The sequence below is a fragment of the Mirounga leonina genome, unplaced genomic scaffold (genome assembly GCF_011800145.1).
Source record: "Mirounga leonina isolate KUSES-001 unplaced genomic scaffold, KU_Mleo_1.0 Mir_93, whole genome shotgun sequence".
Taxonomy (NCBI): domain Eukaryota; kingdom Metazoa; phylum Chordata; class Mammalia; order Carnivora; family Phocidae; genus Mirounga; species Mirounga leonina.
In genome coordinates, this window is record NW_023270854.1 from 56,477,625 (window position 1) to 56,497,304 (window position 19,680).

The 19,680-nt window shown below is 39.4% G+C and overlaps 1 protein-coding gene across 2 annotated transcripts in view; it reads left to right on the forward strand.

Moving 5' to 3' along the window:
- The window catches only part of PTPRM (protein tyrosine phosphatase receptor type M), an 806,716-nt gene that overhangs the window by 100,474 nt on the left and 686,562 nt on the right, over positions 1-19,680 (forward strand). The gene's annotated exons all lie outside the window — the stretch shown is intronic.

A 19,680-nucleotide genomic window follows, 5' to 3' on the forward strand; every position in this document is an offset into this window, starting at 1 on the left:
GTACTTTTTTAGTTCTTTGACAGGCACTTACAAGTCTTTGAACTGATACTATTTTGTTGTGCTTCGCACAGTTTTGCCTATGAATTCACTGATAAGCCAAGTCTAGGGACAGCTGTAGAAATTATTCGGGAATTTAATTTGGGATTTAAGGAGTGGCATTTTCTCTTTACATAAAAAGCTGACACTTTGTAGACAGACTACATTTAATATCCTACTCACCCCAAATACCCTCCTCTTTTCCAAAGGTCTTTCTCTTTCCAATTTGATAAAGCAATTGTGTAAAACCTGCATGTTGTTTATAGAATTGCCCCAAGGCATCCAATGATTACATATTTCTTACAGTTTGTAAAACCCCACCAGATTCTTCCCCGAAGACAGGCTTTTGAAATTGTTTGGAAGTTAATAAGTGCATTGTGTGAGGGAACTACTTTACTTTTTTAGCAGTAATATTGGATGCCTGCAACCAAAAGTGACAAGTGGTTACTGGCTTAACAGCTGTATGTTTTAGCAGACAGAGCAAAACAGTAAGATTTAATATCTACATGTAGGGATGGAATCCACCAGAACTTACCACTCTTAATCTTGAGCAAGAGAAGCAGATGGACCGCAGTTGAAAACGGAGTTGATGAGAGACACCTTCCTCAGAAGGCGTTTCTCTCCCTCGTTGATTAATATCTCACTGCCCCCCTTAAACACTCATTCCATTAAGACAGAGGCTGCTCTGTTTCTGATCACCATGTGGTAGGGTTCCTGGCACATGCTACTTGGCTCATTTCTTGGAGTAAAACCCAAAGTCCTCCCCTGGGTGAGCAGGCCCCTTGCCTCCCTCACGCTCACTCCTTGAGTACCATGCTCTTCTTTTGGAGCCTTTTGCAGCCATTTTTCCTGCCTGAAATGCTCTGCTCCCCTCTTCCCTTAGATTTCTGCTCAAATGCTATCTTTTTGGCACACAGGCTTTCCTTTGCTGCCCTGCCTGCCACTCCCTTGCAGTGTAGTCAATAAACTGATATCTCCTTAAAAAAAAAAAAAAAAAATGCTACCTTTTCAGAGAGGACAGCCCCACCTCACATAAAAATAGAACAGTTCCTACTCCCTTCAGCCCACATTCCCTGTGCCCTAACCTGACTTATTTTTCTCTGTAGGGCTTATCACTTAAGCTGTTACATATCTATTTCTTTGTTGTTTGTCCAGCCCAAGCAGTGTGACCTCCACAAAGACAGGATCTGCATGTACCTGGTTGTTACCTGAAGGTATGAATGAAGGAGGAGAGGTGCTCAGTATTTGGGGGATGAACAAGTGAGTGGGGAGATGTGGTGCTTATGGCACCTAAGCGGGGAAGGACTTCAGACATCATCCTTTAGGAAGTAGGTGGTGATTATACTAGATGAAGGAAGACACCATACCTAAAAAGGGGACATCTTGAGGAAAAGGGGTGGTTAGCCAGTGAAGGCTCAATGGTCATGGGTAGGGTGACTAGATGTCTCTTTTTTTCTTAGGATAGTCTTGACATGCACCTATTTCTCCAGCTTAATATTTAATAGCACCCTTTTTCATCCTTAGAAATTTCCCTGGTTGGATTATAAGATACATAGATGTTCCCCAAGTTACAATGATTCCACTTATGATTTTTTGACTTTATGATGCTGTGAAGGTGATATTCAATAGAAACTATACTTTGAATTTAGAATTTTGATATTTTCTCAGGCTAGCAGCATGCAGTAAAATATTTTTGTAATGCTGGGCATGGCAGGAAGCCCGAGCTCCCAGTCAGCCATGCTATCATGAGGATAAACAACCAATACACCTACAGCTGTTCTGTACACATACATCCATTGTGTATACCATTCGGTATAGTGTTCAGTCAGTTACATGAGATACTCAGCTCTTTATTATAAGATAGATTTTGTGTCAGATGATTTTGCCCAACTATAGGCTAATGTAGGTCTTCTGAGTATGTGTAAATGTAGGTCTTCTGAGCACGTTTAAGGTAGACTAGGCTGAGCTATGATGTTCAGTATGTTAGGTGTTTTACATGCACCTTTTTAAATTTAAATTCAGTTAGCCAGTTTTTGATATAATGTTCAATGATTCATTAGTTGGGTATATGATGAGCACTGGGTGTTTTACATGCACTTTTCAATGATGCTATTTTCAACTTAGAATGGGTTTATTGGGATGTTAGCACATCATAGGTGAAGGAGGATCTATATGGTCATCCTACTTAAGAGATTTGATTGCATCCAGGGATGCAGTTCTATGTATGAGAACTCAAAGTAGGAAGCAGTAAGAGAAGCAACTTTGGGGACACAAGTACATTTTATCCTTGACTGAACAGGGCCTCAGAGGAATGAGAAGGTCTTCCTTCAAGGAACAACTGAGCATGTGCAGTTCTGGACCAGCAGGCATTATCCCATTGTCTGTCAGGTCCTGTAGAAGTAGACTTAGCAGTGACTCAAGAACAATGGTGATTTGAATTGATTCTAGCTGTCCACATGGTCCATGCAAGCCAACCATCCCCAACCCCCTACTTCCTACCATCCTGCAAGCCCATAGCCTGGCCAGCTTCAGCTCGGGGGGTCTGGGACAATTTGGTGGTGGTAGTAACCTGCTGATAGGAAGCTTTTGCCATTAAATTTAGAAATGAACAGGATATGACTAGGAGTACATCCTGAGTGTGGGGAATGGTCGGTATCAGGCAGCTATTTAAGAAGATCACATGGGCTGTATTTTTATAGGTAGCAGGTAATATTTAAACATTCTATCTGTGTATGTTCACTGTATTCTATACTTTTCAATTCTCATTTTTATTACAAAATAATTTAGGCTTGCTATTGCAAGAGTTAAATCTTTTTTTTTTTTTTTAAAGATTTTATTTATTTGACAGAGAGAGAGACAGCAAGAGCAGGAACACACAAGCAGGGGGAGTGGGAGAGGGAGAAGCAGGCTTCCTGCCGAGCAGGGAGCCCGATGTGGGACTTGATCCTGGGACCCTTGGATCATGACCTGAGCTGAAGGCAGATGCTTAACGACTGAGCCACCCAGGCACGCAAATCTTCTTTCTTTTTAAAATCCAGTTTTTTGAGGTTTTCAGTGCGAACACTGGCTTATGTCTTTCTACATGTTTTCTATGCTTAGGCAAAGGTATATAAATATGTACATATATATAAAGAACACCTCTCTGTTTTATTTTACAGATATGGCATCATGTCATACCCAATACTTACCAAAGTCTTTTTTGCTTAGCATTTCAAAACATCTTTGTTGGTCAATACATATCGATCTCCATTCTCTTTAATTGCAGCTTAATATTCTATATATGGGTAGGGCATCATTGATTCAATCATGTCCCTGTGATGTACTTTAAAGCTATTTCATTTTTTACTATTACAAATGCTTTTTTTTTTTTTTAAAGATTTTATTTATTTATTTGAGAGAGAGAATGAGAGAGAGAGCAGGAGAGGGGGGAGGGTCAGAGGGAGAAGCAGACCCCCTGCCGAGCAGGGAGCCCGATGCGGGACTCGATCCTGGGACTCCAGGATCATGATCTGAGCCGAAGGCAGTCGCTTAACCAACTGAGCCACCCAGGCACCCTACAAATACTTTTTTTTTTAAAATTTTATTATGTTATGTTAGTCACCATACAATACCTCATTAGTTTTTGATGCAGTGATCCATGATCCATTGTTTTTGTAAAGCACCCAGTGCTCCATGCAGTACATGCCCTCCTTAATATCATCACCTGGCTAACCAATCCCCCCTCCCCCGTCCCCTCTAAAACCCTGCTTGTTTCTCAAGAGTCCATAGTCTCTCATGGTTCATCTCTCCCTCCGATTCCCCCCCCTTCATTTTTCCCTTCCTTCTCCTAATGTCCTCCATGCTATTCCTTATGTTCCACAAATAAGTGAAACTATATGATAATTGACTTTCTCTGCTTGACTTATTTTACTTAGCATAATCTCCTCCAGTCCCATCCATGTTGATGTAAAAGTTGGGTATTCATCCTTTCTGATGGCTGAGTAAGATTCCATTGTATATATGGACCACATCTTTATCCATTCATCTGTTGAAGGGCATCTCAGCTCTTTCCACAGTTTGGCTATTGCAGACATTGCTGCTATGAACATTGGGGTGCGTATAGCCCTTCTTTTCACTACATCTGTGTCTTTGGGGTAAATACCCAGTAGTGCAATTGCTGGATCATAGGGTAGATCTATTTTTAAATTTTTGAGGCACCTCCACATTGTTTTCCAAAGTGGCTGTACCAACTTGCATTCCCACCAACAGTGTAAGAGGGTTTCCCTTTCTCCACAACCTCTCCAACATTTGTTGTTTCTTTCCCTGTCCATTTTGGCCATTCTAACTGGTGTAAGGTGGTATCTCAATGTGGTTTTGATTTGAATTTCCCTGATGGCTAATGATGATGAACATTATTTCATGTGTCTGTTAGCCATTTGTATGTCTTCTTCAGAGAAGTGTCTGTTCATCTCTTCTTCCCACTTTTTGACTTGATTATTTGTTTTTTGGGTGTTGAGTTTGAGAAGTTCTTTATAGATCTTGGATACCAGCCCTTTATCTGTAGAGTCATTTGCAAATATCTTCTCCCATTCTGTGGGTTGCCTCTTTGTTTTGTTGACTGTTTCCTTTGCTGTGCAGAAGCTTTTATCTTGATGAAGTCCCAAAAGTTCATTTTTGCTTTTGTTTCACTAGCTTTTGATACCTGTCTGTATCCATCCTTAAATGCTGATGCTTTTATATCCGTGGAATAGATTCCTGAGACCAGGATTGCTGAGTCAGAGGGTATGTGCCTTTTAAATTTTAACTGCCATCACTAGATACTTTCCCCAAAGGATGTGTAATTCATCCTCCTTGTAGCAATAGGGGGCATTCCTGTTTTCTCACACCTTTGCCAGCAGTCGATGCTCAAATCTTTTTATTTTTTCTAACCCTTCAGGTAAACGATGAGATTATCTTTACTTTTGCCCTTTATTTTTGAGCATGTATTTTAAGTTTTTTGTTGCATTCTATAACTGCAAGCTATGTAGCATTTAGTAAAACTGCTAATAATCGTTACATAAAATTTAGACAACTAGGAAGATACACTGTTCAGATTTTTAAAACGTTGAATCCATCTTCTTATGCCACATTGGGTGACTTATTTAACATATAAGGACTTTTTTTTTACATATTTCCACATTTGATGCTAAGTATGACTAATAAGGAACTTTCAGATCAGGGTTTATAACTGGGAATTTTTTTATTTTCTCAGAGATCTATATATAAAATTTTAGCATTCGAAGTTTTATGGTGAATTATGACTGTTTTTAATAGACTTTGTGGGCCTAAAATGATATGGGAGGGTAACAGATCATAACAGACACTTCATCAAAGAAGATAAACAGATGGCAAATAAAGATATGAAAAAATGTTCAACATCATATGTCATCAGGGAAGTGCAAATGAAAACAGCAATGAAATACCACTATATTAGACTATTAGACTGGTCTGACTATTAGAATGGTCAAAATCCAAAACACTAACAGCACCAAATGCTGGTGAAAATGTGGAGTAATAGGAACTCTCATTTATTGCTGATGGGAAAGCAAAATGGTGCTTTGGAAGATAATATGGTAGTTTCTAAACATTCTTTTCATACCGTCTAGCAATCACACTCCTTATGAAAACTTAGGCCCACATAAAAACCTGTGGTTGGATGTTTATAGCAGCTTTATTCATAATTGTCAAAACTTCAGAGTAACCATGATGACCTTCAGTAGGTGAATGGATAAATAAACTGTGATACATCCAGACAATGGAACATTATTCAGTGCTATAAAGGAAAGAGCTATCAAGCCATGAAGAGACATGGAGGAAACTTAAACAAATATTACTCAGTGAAAGAAGCCAACCTGAAAGAAGCCAGTACTGTATGGTGTCAACTATATGACATTCTGCTAAAGGCAAAACTATGGAGACTGTAAAGGGATCATAGTGGTTTCCAGGGTTGGATGGTGGAGGGAGAGATGAGCAGGCAGAACACAGAAGATTTTTAGGTCTGTGAAAATATTCTTTATGATATTACAATGATGGATACATGTTATTATACTTCGCCCAAGCCCATAGAATTTACAACACCAAGAGTGAATTGTAATGTCAATTATGGACTTTGGTGATTGTGAGGTGTCATTGTATGTTCATCCTAAGGAAGATATGTACCACTCTGGCAGGGGATGTTGATAATGGGGGAAGCTATGCATGATAATGGAGGTCAGGAAATATATGGGAAGTTTCTATACCTTGATCTCAATTTTGCTATAAACCTAAAATTGCTCTAAAAAATAAAATCTTTTAGGAGTGTCCAGGTGGCTTGGTTGGTTAAGCATCTGACTCTTGTTTTTGGCTCAGGTCATGACAAGACCTGAGTTGGGCTCCGTGCTGAGGTGGAACCTGCTTAAGATTCTCCCTCTCCCTCTGCCCACCCCCCACTCACATGCTCTTTATCTCTCTCTAAATAAATATAAAAAAGTTTAAAAATAAAAAAATAAAATCTTTTATAAAGAAGTAATATGGAAGACTGTGATCTATTAATTTGTCATGTAATTTTTTTTTTAGATTTTTATTTATTTATCTCACAGAGAGAGACACAGTAAGAGAAGGAACACAAGCAGGGAGAGTGGGAGAGGGAGAAGCAGGCCTCCTGCCGAGCAGGGAGCCTGATGTGGGGCTCAATCCCAGGACCCTGGGACAATGACCTGAGCCCAAGGCAGACGCCCAACCGACTGAGCCACCCAGGCACCCCGTCATGTAATTTTTAAGTTAGTAGTTAGCCTTGGCAATAGGCTTTTTTAACGCATTATTAAAGTATAATTTAGTGGAAGCTATGAATTCTAAATATTTCAAATATGAAGGAATCAAATGTGATGGAGAGGGGCAGGTTAATGTGTGGTAGTTCACTTGGGCCATGTGTGATTCTGTGCCATGCTATAATGGCATTTCTATCCCTTAAACCAAAGACAACTATGTAAATAGCAACTTGCTTACAGCAGTGTGCTGTATTCAAGGTGGCAGGTTTCTGTCTCCAAGGGCCTTGGTGTATTGTGAGAACTTCATTGATTGATGCTTGAATTGTTGTAGCACAACATAAAAATATATTGTTGTCTGGTAGTGATGAAGGAAATTGTGTTACTGTACATCATGCTTGTGAGGGATGACATTTTCGAGGAGATGTAGGGAAAATATTCCCACATATTAGAACTGTTGTATACTTCCTATGTCCAAATGCACATAGACAAGGGACTAATACATTGGGAAATGCTTCTTTACTGTTTTACCTGGGAAACTGGGCATTTTTTGCTTGCACAGAGAAAACTGAAGAAGTGCCTGTTGTCTTACAACTTTATGGTATAAGTATTCCTCGAAAATAATGAAATGTATCCTTCTTGTTGGTCTTTGCAACTTTCACTAGCTGTGACCTCACCTAACTGTGCCATGCAAGGTGTCACTCTTCCTTCCTTTACCCCCTAAGAATAGCCACTCTTGATTCCATGTCTGCCCTGGGTGGCTGGTTCAACATTTGCCTCAATCTGTAGTGAACCTGCCCAGCCCCTAGGAAGTAACCATTTCCCCTTTCTCTAATGGTTGCTGACATACCTGAATCTTGGAATCCAACATGGATTGGTTGATGGAGTCAAGGGGAAATGTGTGTGAAGTGAGTGCTCAGAGGAAAGAGGACACTGTACTTTAGAAACCTTTAACTTTCTTAAGGTTAATATGTAAGGAAAGCAGTAATTTGTCTTGAGGGTTTTCTCCCCCTTTTGTAATCCAGTTCTTTTTAAAATGTGAATCTCAGAATTGGCTGAATAATGATGGATAAACTTAATGAGTCCTTCTCATCAACTTTTATGCATTATTTCATTTAATCCTCAGATAATTATGAGAAGGTACTCCTGTTATCCTTTTTGTTGAAATTGAGATTCAGTGGTGTTTAAAGTATCTCACCAGGAGGGCAGTCCACGATGGCATCATGGTGAGACTCTGAACTCACCTTCTCCCCTGGACAAGGAATCTACACCTACATAGAGAGCAGTTCCTTCTGAAGAAGAACCGAGGGCTAATTGAACAGCTTCTGCACAACAAATGACAGAGGGACCACATAGAGAAGGCTAGGAGAGATGAAGAAGTGATAATGATGGGAACCCCACCCCTGACATGGCAACCTTGGTAGCGAGGGTTATCACTGAAGGGCTCACTGCAGATTTGCCTGCCCTGGGGCATAGAGAAAAACCAGTGTTATAAAGGACAACTAGAATATAAGAGAAGGAAATCCATTAACTAACCCTACAGTGTTTGCCAAATTGGAGGGTAACTGCTGGAACTCTCTCTGGGGTCAAAGGATCTAGTGAGGGCCACTTTTTATGCCCCCCCCCCAATAACGCTGATGGGAGCAGGGTCCAGGTGTTCTAGCTGGCCTTCTGGGGCTACCCCAGTGCACCCAAGGCCCCTGGCCTCCAGTTCCAGCCATCCCAAGGTAGCCTCGGGTGGCAGATTCTGGGACTCTACCCACCAATGGCACTCCCATGGCTTGTGTCCAACACAGCTCCAGTTGGACTGCCAAAACCACCAGTCACATTCAGTCTACACAGGGAATGCTCTTACATAAAGCTACACCTTTGAGACCAGGAGAGGTAGCTGTTCCTCCTCATTCGTAGAAATAAACACAGAAAGTCAAACAAAATGAGGAGGCAGAGGAGTATATTCGATATGAAAGAACAAGATAAAACCCCAGGAAAAAAACCCTAATGAAATGGAGATAAGGAATTTACCTGATAAAAGAGTTCAAAGCAATGGTCATAAAGATGCTAACCAAACTTGGGAGAATAATGGAAGAACACAGTGAGAACTTAAATGAAGAGTTAGAAAATATAAGAATGAGCCAATAAGAGAAGAAGAATACAATAACTGAAATGAAAAATACACTGGAGTGAATCAACAGTGGATTAGATGATCAGCAACCTGGAAGACAGAAGAATAGAAGTCACCCAGTCTGAACAGCAAAAATAAAAAAAGAACTTAAAAAATGGGGATAGGTTAAGCGACCTCTAGAACAACATCAAGTGCACTAACCATTCACATTAATAGGATCCCAGAAAGAGAAGAGAGAAAGGGGACAGAAAACTTATTTGAAGAAATAATGGCTGAAAACTTCCCTAACTTGGGGAAGGAATCACAGAGAGTTCCAAACAAGATGAACCCAAAGAAATCCACACCAAGACATGTTATAATTAAAATGACATAAGTTAAAGAGAAAGAGAGAACCTTAAATGAAGCAAGAGAAAAATATATGTGGGAAACACCATAAGACTATCAGCTGATTTTCAGCAGAAACTTTGCAGGCCAGAAGAGAGTGGCGGGATATTTAAAGTACTTAAAGGGAAAAAAGGGAAAACTTACAACCAAGAATACTCCACCCAGCAAGATTATCATTCAGATTTGAAGGAAAGATAAAGAGTTTCCCAGACAAGCAGAAACTAAAGGAGTTCATCACTACTAGATTAGCCTTACAAAAAATTTGTTAAATTGTCTTCTTTAAGCAGAAAAACAAAAAATTTGTTAAATTGTCTTCTTTAAGCAGAAAAACAAAGCATAACTAGGAATAAGAAAACATATGAAAGAAAAAAATCTCATTGTTAAAGGCAAATACATCATAAGGCAGGGACCAGCCACTTGAAAAGCTAGTATGAAGATTAAAAGACAAAAATAGTGAAATCAAATATAACTTAACTAAAAGTAGGTAAGGGATACACGGAATAAAAAGATGTAATATGTGACATCAAAAACAAAATGGGGGAGGGGTTAGAAATGTAATTCTTTTAGAATATATTTGAACTTAAGCAACTATCAGCTTAAAATAGACTGCTATATATGTAGGTTGTTATTTGGAACTTCATGGCAACCACAAAAAAATTCTACAATAGATATACGACTGCTTTACACCATAAACAAAAATAAATAAAAAATGGATAAAGACTTGAATGTGAGACCTAAAACCATAAAACTAGCAGAGAACTTAGGTAATGAGCTCTTTATCATCAATCTTAGTTATATATATATATGAGAGAGAGAGAGCATGACTGGGGTGGGGAGGAGCAGAGGGAGAGGGAGGGGGAGAATCCTAAGCAGGCACCATGCCTAGTGTGGAGCCCAGTGCTCGATCTTACGACCCTGAGATCATGACCTGAACTGAAATCAAGAATTGGACGCTTAACCAACTAAGCTACCCAGGTGCCCCTGTTTTTTTTTTTTTTTTTTCCCCTTTGGACTAGTCTCCTCAGATATGGGCAACAGAAGCTAAAATAAACAAGTGAGATTACCTCAAACTAAAAAAGCTTTTGCCGGTGAAGGAAACCACCAACAAAACAAAAAGGCAACCTACTGAATAGGAGAAGATATTTATAGGGGTTAATATCTAAAATATATTAAGAACCTACACAACTTAATATAAAAAAAACCAAGCTAAATAACCCAATTAAAGCATGGGCACAGGACTCAAATTTTTCCAAAGAAGACATACAGATGGTGTTGCAAGGGTGGGGATTAGCATAATAGGTGGAAGGGATTGAGAGGCACAAACTTCCAGTTATAAAATAAATAAGTCACAAGGATGTAATACAGGATAGGGAATATAGTCAATAATACTGTAATAATTTTGTATAGTGACAGATCGCAACCAGACTTATCATGGGGATCATTTTGTAATGTCTAAAAATATCAAATCACTGTGATGTACACCTAAAACTAATAGGGTATTGTCTACCATTATGCTTCAATTAAAGTAATAAAGTAGCTTGCCAAGGTTAAAGCTAGAAAGTAGAGGGTCTGTCTGCCTACAAAGTCCATATTTTATAGGACTTTGCTCTTAATGAGCAAATTTATCATTATTGCTTAATGGGCAAGTGGAGCCCATTGGCATATACCATCAAGTTTCCTCCTTATAATTTTGTTTTCAGCATCAGTTTGTTGCATACCTCTCTGCTCAGTACTCTCTCACCTACTGTGTTTGGAAATTAAAATAGTGTTACATTCCTAAAAAGAATCCTTATTCACATCCAAGAAGAGCTCCCAAATGCATTACTGGTTTACCTACTAAATATTGCTAATTTGTACTGCCTTCCAGATGACCACAACCACTACATTAGCCACATTACCTGCTTGGTTGTTGGTTACTTTGCTTTTAATAACAACTCTGAAGTTTTTATATTCACTTTACAGTAATTTTACATTTTTATTTATGTACTAAAAATGTGGTCCTCTCATACCTAAGGCTGTAGATGAGTATATTTCTGGTTTAATTGGGAATATGTAGAGATGGGGGGCCCTGGAAAAGAAGACCCCAGAAGTCTCTTCTAGGTGTTTGTCATACACTGGCAGTGGCTGTAGAGGAGAGTGTGTAAATATAATGAGCAAAACATTCATTAGAACTGATGTTTAAAATCGTGCCCAACACCTAGTAAGCACTATGTAAGTGCTTTGTGAGTTAATTTATTTAACCTTTACCATCCTACGGGTGGTACTGTGATCTGCATTTTCCAGAAGAGGAAACTGAAATTATGTATCATTCTCAAGACCACTCAACTAGGAAGGGCTGGGATTCCAGTATAGTTGGTTAGATTCTTGAGTTCCAGCTCATAACCTGTAGGCTAGATTTTAGCCTTATCCTGGTTTGCGTGTATTTAAATATTGTGGCCGGAGAGTATCTCAGATAGAGCTATCCCAGGGGACTATCTACGAAGGTCTATGAAACAACTTGATAGAGAAAGTAGCATTAAATACATACTAACAGGCAATTTTATTTAGAATTATTTGGCTATGAGGTCAATGTTATCAATATTATGTGATATGTGAAAAACAGAAATAAAGAAGAAAAGCCTATAGCATCTTAAGTTTCACTCATTTCTGTTCCCTTTTATTAGGCTATACCTGATTTATTCCAGCTTTCTCAGGATATGGGACAATTGTTACATGATTGGTGCAATCTACAATCTACAATCAAATGATAGTAGAAAGTATTTAAAAAGCTCTATTTGTTAGGTGCCAAAAATTCAAAATCAAAAAAGACCCATTGTGGTGTAATTGTAGGGTTGATGAAAATATATGACCTCTTCAAGTTACTTTTAAAATGCAGCTTAAAAATGAGACACGATTGGGCGCCTGGGTGGCTCAGTTGGTTAAGCGACTGCCTTCGGCTCAGGTCATGATCCTGGAGTCCCTGGATCGAGTCCCGCATCGGGCTCCCTGCTCAGCAGGGAGCCTGCTTCTGCCTCTGAACCTCCCCCCTCTCATGTGCTCTCTCTCTTGTTCTCTCTGTCTCAAAAAAAAAAAAAAAAAAAAAAAAGAGACATGATTTACTTGTAAGAAATCACAAAAGTTTTGTTTTGTTTTGTTTTGTTTTGTTTCAGATATAATTTGCTTCAGGGGCTTGGGGGGAGTTGTTTAGGAGTTTTTATTTTAAGTGGCTCTGTGAAGACATTCTTTCCTTCAGTCTCAGAGATGGAGAGTGTGAGTTTCATTGGCCAGAGCACCCTGGGCCTGAAGCCTACTCTTTGGGTTTCTTTAGTGTCCTTATGGTTTAGTGTCCTGCAGTAATTTTTGGGTAAGTGTAATTTGGGATAAATTTAACAGTGAAAACCCAGTTTGGAGAACACTTTGTTTCTTGTTGGCTCTCACATGCTGGTGTGTAACTTTGAGCTTCTCTGTAACCTACTATCTGTGGGAGCTTAGTTTCTTTTTCTGTGAAATGAGGATGTGCTCTCTCCTGCTAGGACTGCTCTGCACATCAAGTGAAGACTGCTTGTAACATCATGGCCCTGAATTGTCACTCATTCATTGTGGCTGTCCTGTCCCTTCCTTTTGCCCCTTCCGTGACAGAGGATCTTACTGGGCATGGGAGGTTGGCAAAGGAACTTGGAGAGTAATTGCCCATAGACACTTTCTTTTCCATGGGAAGATACCTAGAAGCTCTGATATGAGAAGTAATTTTAGCTGACCAAGAGTTTCTTTCAGCATATACATATATATATTTATTTTTTTGAGTTGGGGGGGAGCACATGAGCGAGGGTAGGGATGGAGAGAGAGGGAGAGAGAATCTGAAGCAGACTCCCAGAATCCCTGCTGAGCACAGAGCCCAATGCAGGGCTGAATCCCGACCCTGGGATCATGACCTGAGTCAAAATCAAGGTTGGATACTCAACCAACAGAACCACCCAGGTACCCCTAACCCCCCACCCCCTTTTTTTTTTGAGAGAGAGAGCAGGGGCAGGGGGCAGAGGTAGAGGGAGCCAGAGAGGGAAAATCTTAGCCCCAAGGGCTCAATCTCATGACCCTGAGATCATGACCTGAGACAAAATCAAGAGTCAGTCACTTAAATGACTGAGCCACCCAGGCACCCCAAGAGTTTCCTGATCAAGGGACATATTCGCTTTCTGCTGTTGTGTGACATGTTGCCACAGATGTAGCAGATTAAGACAATATGCATTGAGTAGCTCCCAGTTCTGTAAGTCAGAAGGCTGGGCTGGCTTTGTATACTCAGGGTACCACAAGGCCAAGATCAAGGTGTCCCCTGGTTGAGTGCTTATCTGTAGGCTCTGGGGAAGAATTCACTTCCATGTTCATTGCTGGTGGAACCCAGTTGCTTGTGGCTCTGGTCTGAGGACCACATCTCCTTGCTGATGTTCAGTGGGAGGTGGTTCTCAGCTTGTCAAAAGCTATTTGCATCCTTCTCATGGCCCCTCCATCTTCAGGGCCAGCAAGGGTTCATGCAGTCAAATCTTTCTGACTTCCTCCTTTCGTGCTACCAGCCTGAGAAAGCTCTCCACTTTTGAGAGCTTAAGAGATTAGATCAGCCCCTGAGGTTAGAATGTCTGACTCTTTTTTTTTTTTTTTAAAGATTTTATTTATTTATTTGAGACCGAGAGAATGAGAGAGACAGCACATGAGAGGGGGGAGAGTCAGAGGGAGAAGCAGGCTCCCCGCCGAGCAGGGAGCCTGATGCGGGACTCGATCCCGGGACTCCAGGATCATGACCTGAGCCGAAGGCAGTCGCTGAACCAACTGAGCCATCCAGGCACCCTAGAATGTCTCACTCTTAAGGTCCACTTTGCCATATAACAGCATGGCATAATGTTATCATAATCAGAAGTATGCATATGATGATAAGCATAATAATGAAAAAATCATAGGAGTGATATGTCATCCTATTCAGTTCTAAAAGGTGTGGTATCTAGGGGTGGGTGTGGGTTCATTTTTAGAAATCCACCCACCACAAAGAATATCTCAGAATGCCTCCAAGCACTCCGAGCTCTGTCTGAACCCTGCTGGAATAAGCACTAACCTATGTGGCCCAGCAAACATCTTATTTCAGTCAGGATGGCTAATTTCATTTGATTTTAAGAAGTTTGTGGGCAGAATTTTCAGCTCAAGTATGATCATTATATCTTGATGCCTCAAAGGGTGTTAGAGATTCCTAAAGATGATAGTGAACATATTAGAAGAGGAGAGAGTATTGTTCAGGTATTTCTAAACTCTTTATATGCAGACTTCCAATGTGTGTTATAGGTGAGACAGAGATGTATTATGGGTCAGTTCACTGCTCATTTTATTGCGGGAATGAGTCTGTGGTACTGGATCACTTGGGGTTTCTACAAATATAATTGAGATTATAGGTCATAAATTAGAAGGTCCATTATATAAACGGGCAAATGTAACATTACCATGTTGATCAGTTACCAAGTCCTAGGGTGATATGGCAACAGCCAAACCCTTAGAAGCAGTTCTCCTAAGGCTTTGATATTTTTGAGTTTACCTCCTAAGGCCTCCTCAAGGGCCACCAAGCAAGGTCAGGCAATAATTCATCTCTTGGAGGAACATCTGATGGCTAAAATCAAGTCAGTGTCCATTACTGTATCATAGAGATAATCTCACAAAAGGGCACCTGTATCAGTTAGAATTCTTTGGTTGCAAGCAATAAAATTGGACCACAGTTAATTTAAAGCAGAAAGGGAATTTATCGTAAGGACCTCAGGAAGCTCACAGAATCCAGTGGCAGGCCAGAAAACTGGACTCAGGATAGTGACTGTCAGAAGCGATCCAGAGGAGTTTTAGGGAACAAGATTTATTACCTAACTACTGCCTTGTCTTTTCAGGGCATGTTGCAGGCAACAGGATGGGATCCTTTTCTCTCTTTAGGCACCACACTAATCAAGACTCAAAACACTGAAGAGAATGTTTCATGGATCTTTCTCCAGAAAGGCAGGGACTCCAAGTCTGCACCCACTGATGGAGGGGTACATACCCTGAAGGAACTCAGGGTGTGGTTACCAGGCACAGAGGGAGTAGATGCTGGGGAAAAACCCTAAGACAAAAAGCCGACCCTTGCTCTGAAATCTTTTTGCTTAAAATGCTTTCTCAAAAACTATTCTAAAACAATGTGTGGTGATTAAAAAAACACACTTCTGCCTTAAACAAGAGTCTTTTATTGCTACACAATTGCTGTCTCAAATCATAGAAACCCAAAAGCACCCAAAAGCTAATGTTAAATTAGAATATTTCAGGCATATTCCCTTATTTGCATAATATCAATGAAATCCTTTGACTAGGTGAATAAGAAGGGGCCTTTTAGCATATGACAATGAATACCTGTGGCAAAAAAAAGAAAAAAGATCTGCAAGCAAATAACACAGGAGCAAAAAGCATTGTTTGTTGTCCTGGAGTCATGTTAGCTGATTATTTATTTGTAAAATGAATACAAACTACAAAAATAATCCCCATTCTATTTGTTGCCTGCTAATAGCTTTTAAAATGAACAACATTTGTGTCTAACATAAAAAACCCTCTGTATCTGACAATTTATGGGTAAGTGATCATGTTGTAATAGCATTGTATCAAAAGCTGCTTTTCTTTATAAACCCTTATATTTAATCCCTCCAACCAGCCAACAAGCTATGTGCTTCCCAGGGAATTAATTTAAGATTGAAGATAAAAAAAGAGGCCAAAGTTAATGACATCAAAGAGAAAGCTCCTGAAAGAAGTAATAGTTTCAAAAAGATTTTGACTGTTTTATAAAACAAATATAAGCTGCTGTAGAAAGAATTGGTGTAAAATAAGGTTATTGCTTCTGACTTATTCAAAATGATTTTGTTCTAGTTTATAACCTCAACTAATCTCATAATAAATGTTTTAAAGTAAAATTTTAATATGTGCATTGGGAATGCACAAAACTGACCAGTTTCACTATTAGATTGCAAAAAGTATTTTAAATATTGAAAATGTAATTTTGAAAAGAGCAAATCATTACTTTTGATAGCATGGAATTTTTTATACTTGAAGTATGAGATTTCTAAATGGATAAATAGGCAAAAGGGGGTTCATTGGTGAGTTAGAGAAAATCTGAAATTTAATTGCAGTCTGGCAAGGAGATACAATAAATGGCATAAAACCACCAGGGAGAAAAAAATCACTTTTGGTGAATGTTCTCCATTTTCAATAAAAACCTTTCCATGTAATGACTTATACCTATAGTGTAATTGAGGTAACACATTATTTACACATTTAATCTTATTTTGATTTATTCTTAATTTATCTGATATCAGCAGCCTGTTAGATGATAATTTAAAAATCCACTCCTACCGTAATTGCTTTAGGAAACCTTCCTAATGATAATTTTATTCCCTAGGATAATTTAACTTTCCATTTAAAATGCACATCTAAGCACGATAAAGTATGTATTGGCAACAGAATATGTTTATGTTCATGTAGAATGATAATTTCCTTAATGGACAGCAAGCAATACTATGCTTCATATTTTATGGTAATGGAGATGGACTGAAATTGTATTTGACTACATGTACCTTCTATGTTTGTATGGAGCATAAACAAGGTGGGTCACCTTGGTGGCTCAGTCAGTTAAGTGTCTGCCTTCAGCTCAGGTCATGATCCCAGAGCCCTGGGATCAAGTCCTGCATCGGGCTGCCCGCTCAGCGGGGAACCTGCTTCTCCCTCTACCCTCCCCCCCCTTTCACTTATGATTGCTCTCTCACTCTCTCTCTCTCAAATAAATAAATAAAATCTTAAAAAAAAAAAAGGAGGTATAAGAGTTTAAAGCATTAAAAAAATTCCCCAGAAGTGTGTTTGTGGAAGCAAACTGAGGTTATGACATCATGTTTTGTCAGCCCTCACATACACTCCAGTTAAAGCTGCTTCCCCAGCATGTAGCACTTTTGAAGACGTATGTCTGGCTCTTTCCTGGAAAGATGGGCAGGACTGGTTCTTTCTCAGAAGCTGTGATGCCATATTTCCAGATCTGTGTCCCACACCTGAAAGATACCACCCTCTCCTGTCCTGCTCCTGCAAGGAGCTTTATTCCACAGGGAAGAAATGCTAGAGAAATCTTTGAATGCACCCTCACTAGAAGAATAGAGATGGAATGATGGAGACTCTCCAAAAGAAAGATGGTGCTGGAAATACAGAGATAGTCCTTCCAGAAAAGCTCTGGGGATGCTGTTCCCCCAAGCTTTGGATGCTGTGGACTGTCTTCTGTCAATCATTGAAAGACTGAAGCTTCTAGCTCAGTTCCTGTAAATGTTCAGTACAGGGTATAGGTGTTGGGGAAAAAGAAACCCCAGATGATTGCGTTCAGGAGAATCCCAAGGTTCATGTGTGATGAGACGATAGGAGTCGTAGAAGAAGGTTCAGACAACTTTATGCCTAAGGTGTCAACTGAAGCAGGTGCTTCCAGAAGTCAGGAAGAGAGCCGTCCAGGCACTTCCAAGCCATAAGGATTTGCTGTCAGGTTATCACACTCGCCCTTTGTGCATCTTTCCCTGTGCTTTTTACTTTTGTGGGAGCACCAGGGCAGGAAACAGTCATTGGAGGGTTAGCTCACAAGAACTGTGACTTTCACAGATGAATTCAGCTGGTGCCAAACCAGAGCCTTCAGGTATGGAGGCCATGAACTAAAATGCCAGATCTCTCCTTCCTTAAGTCTTTGAGCCTCTTAATGGATCCCCCTGTTGATGGGCCCTAACCAGAGGCAGAGACCATGTAGGTTGGCCTTCAGGGCATAGTAAAAGGGTAGAGAAGGTGGGGGTGGATTTGGTAGCTAGTAGGGAATATCGAGCCCAGACTTTATGTAAAAGTTGGAAGTGCACAAATTTACATGCCATTCTGTGTTATATGAATAGTTTAAGGCATGATGAATTATACATGAAGTTTACAGATATTATTTAGTTTATAAAACCTTAATCTTGTGTCTCATTCTTCTGCACATGGCTAGGTAATCAGAGGGATTCATCACCCAATGTTGTTCCTGACACTTCAAAGCACTTCTGGAGGTGTAGTATACTGAACACACAGAATCTAGACAGGGGGGTAGAAGTCTATCGGTACTCTCTTCTGTAGGAAGAGGAGTGGTTACTTACCTTACCATGGAGACACTGAACTATGGTAACTTTTCATCATCCCTTTTTGGCATTATATTTTTAAAAGATAGGAAGTTACTAGAAGTTGTGCCATAAGAGGCATTAAAATGAAAAAGAATCTTGTAAATAAACTAGGACCTTAACATGGACCTTTGAATGGAGAACTGAAGCCTTTGAGATGGAGACAGAGATATATAAACCCCAGAACTCAAGATGATGCTACCTCTCCTCTTTGTGTGTGTTGACCTGGCTTCTCTACTTCATATACTGTTCATATATAGAATTTTTGTTGCCTCTGGTATTCATAGCACACTGCTAACTCAGAATTTTCATCTATTACTCAGTAGAATATTGTAGATTACTCCAAATTTCAGAGATGCTGCAGAGAACTATTTATAATTTGAGAAACAAGATATGAAGTGTGCCCCACACAGCACAAGGGAAAAATGTTCTTAAGAAAATTACTTAACTATTTCAAGAAAACAACTCAGGACATGATAGAATGGTATTAAGTTCTAAAAGAACATTTTTTGTCATTTGTAATAACTCCTGAATAATAAAATTTTATATGTGTCTTTTAAATATGCAATAATAAAAATATCACCCTTAGAATATGTTACAAAGGTAATGAAGCTAGTGAGGAATCACATAGGAAAGTCTTGTACTTCATGTGGAGTGAATCCAACAAATACTGATACCAAGCAGATATGATAAATACAGTTACTGTTTTAGGAATAAAGAAGACTGTTGGAGAAGAACAAACCCCTATATGTCACCTTTATCCTAAAAAGAAAATGTTATAAAATATGCTTTTAATTTAACTCACATATAATTTGTGTGCTGAATCTGATATTGGAGCTAAGTAGAAAAATTTTAAAACAGAAAGTATATACTGTTTAATGTCGTAAATCTTGGTAATCTGAAGATGAAGTTATTGTTGCATTGCATTAATTTTTGTTAATTGTAGGTAAAGGTTAGTGGAGTGTGTACAACATCTGAGATCTGTTAATCCTCCTCCTTTGCTGAAAAGGGATGTAAAATATATTATAGTACACAAACTTGTGCCATACATGTTGGATAAGTTGGTAAATAATTGTTTTAAAAAATGTGTGTGTGTGTGTGTGTTTTACCACAGTGAGGCAGATGTGGTTTCCTTGGAGGATTTTTTGACTTTCATCATAAATCCAAGCAAGTGCAGTAATAGTATTTGTAC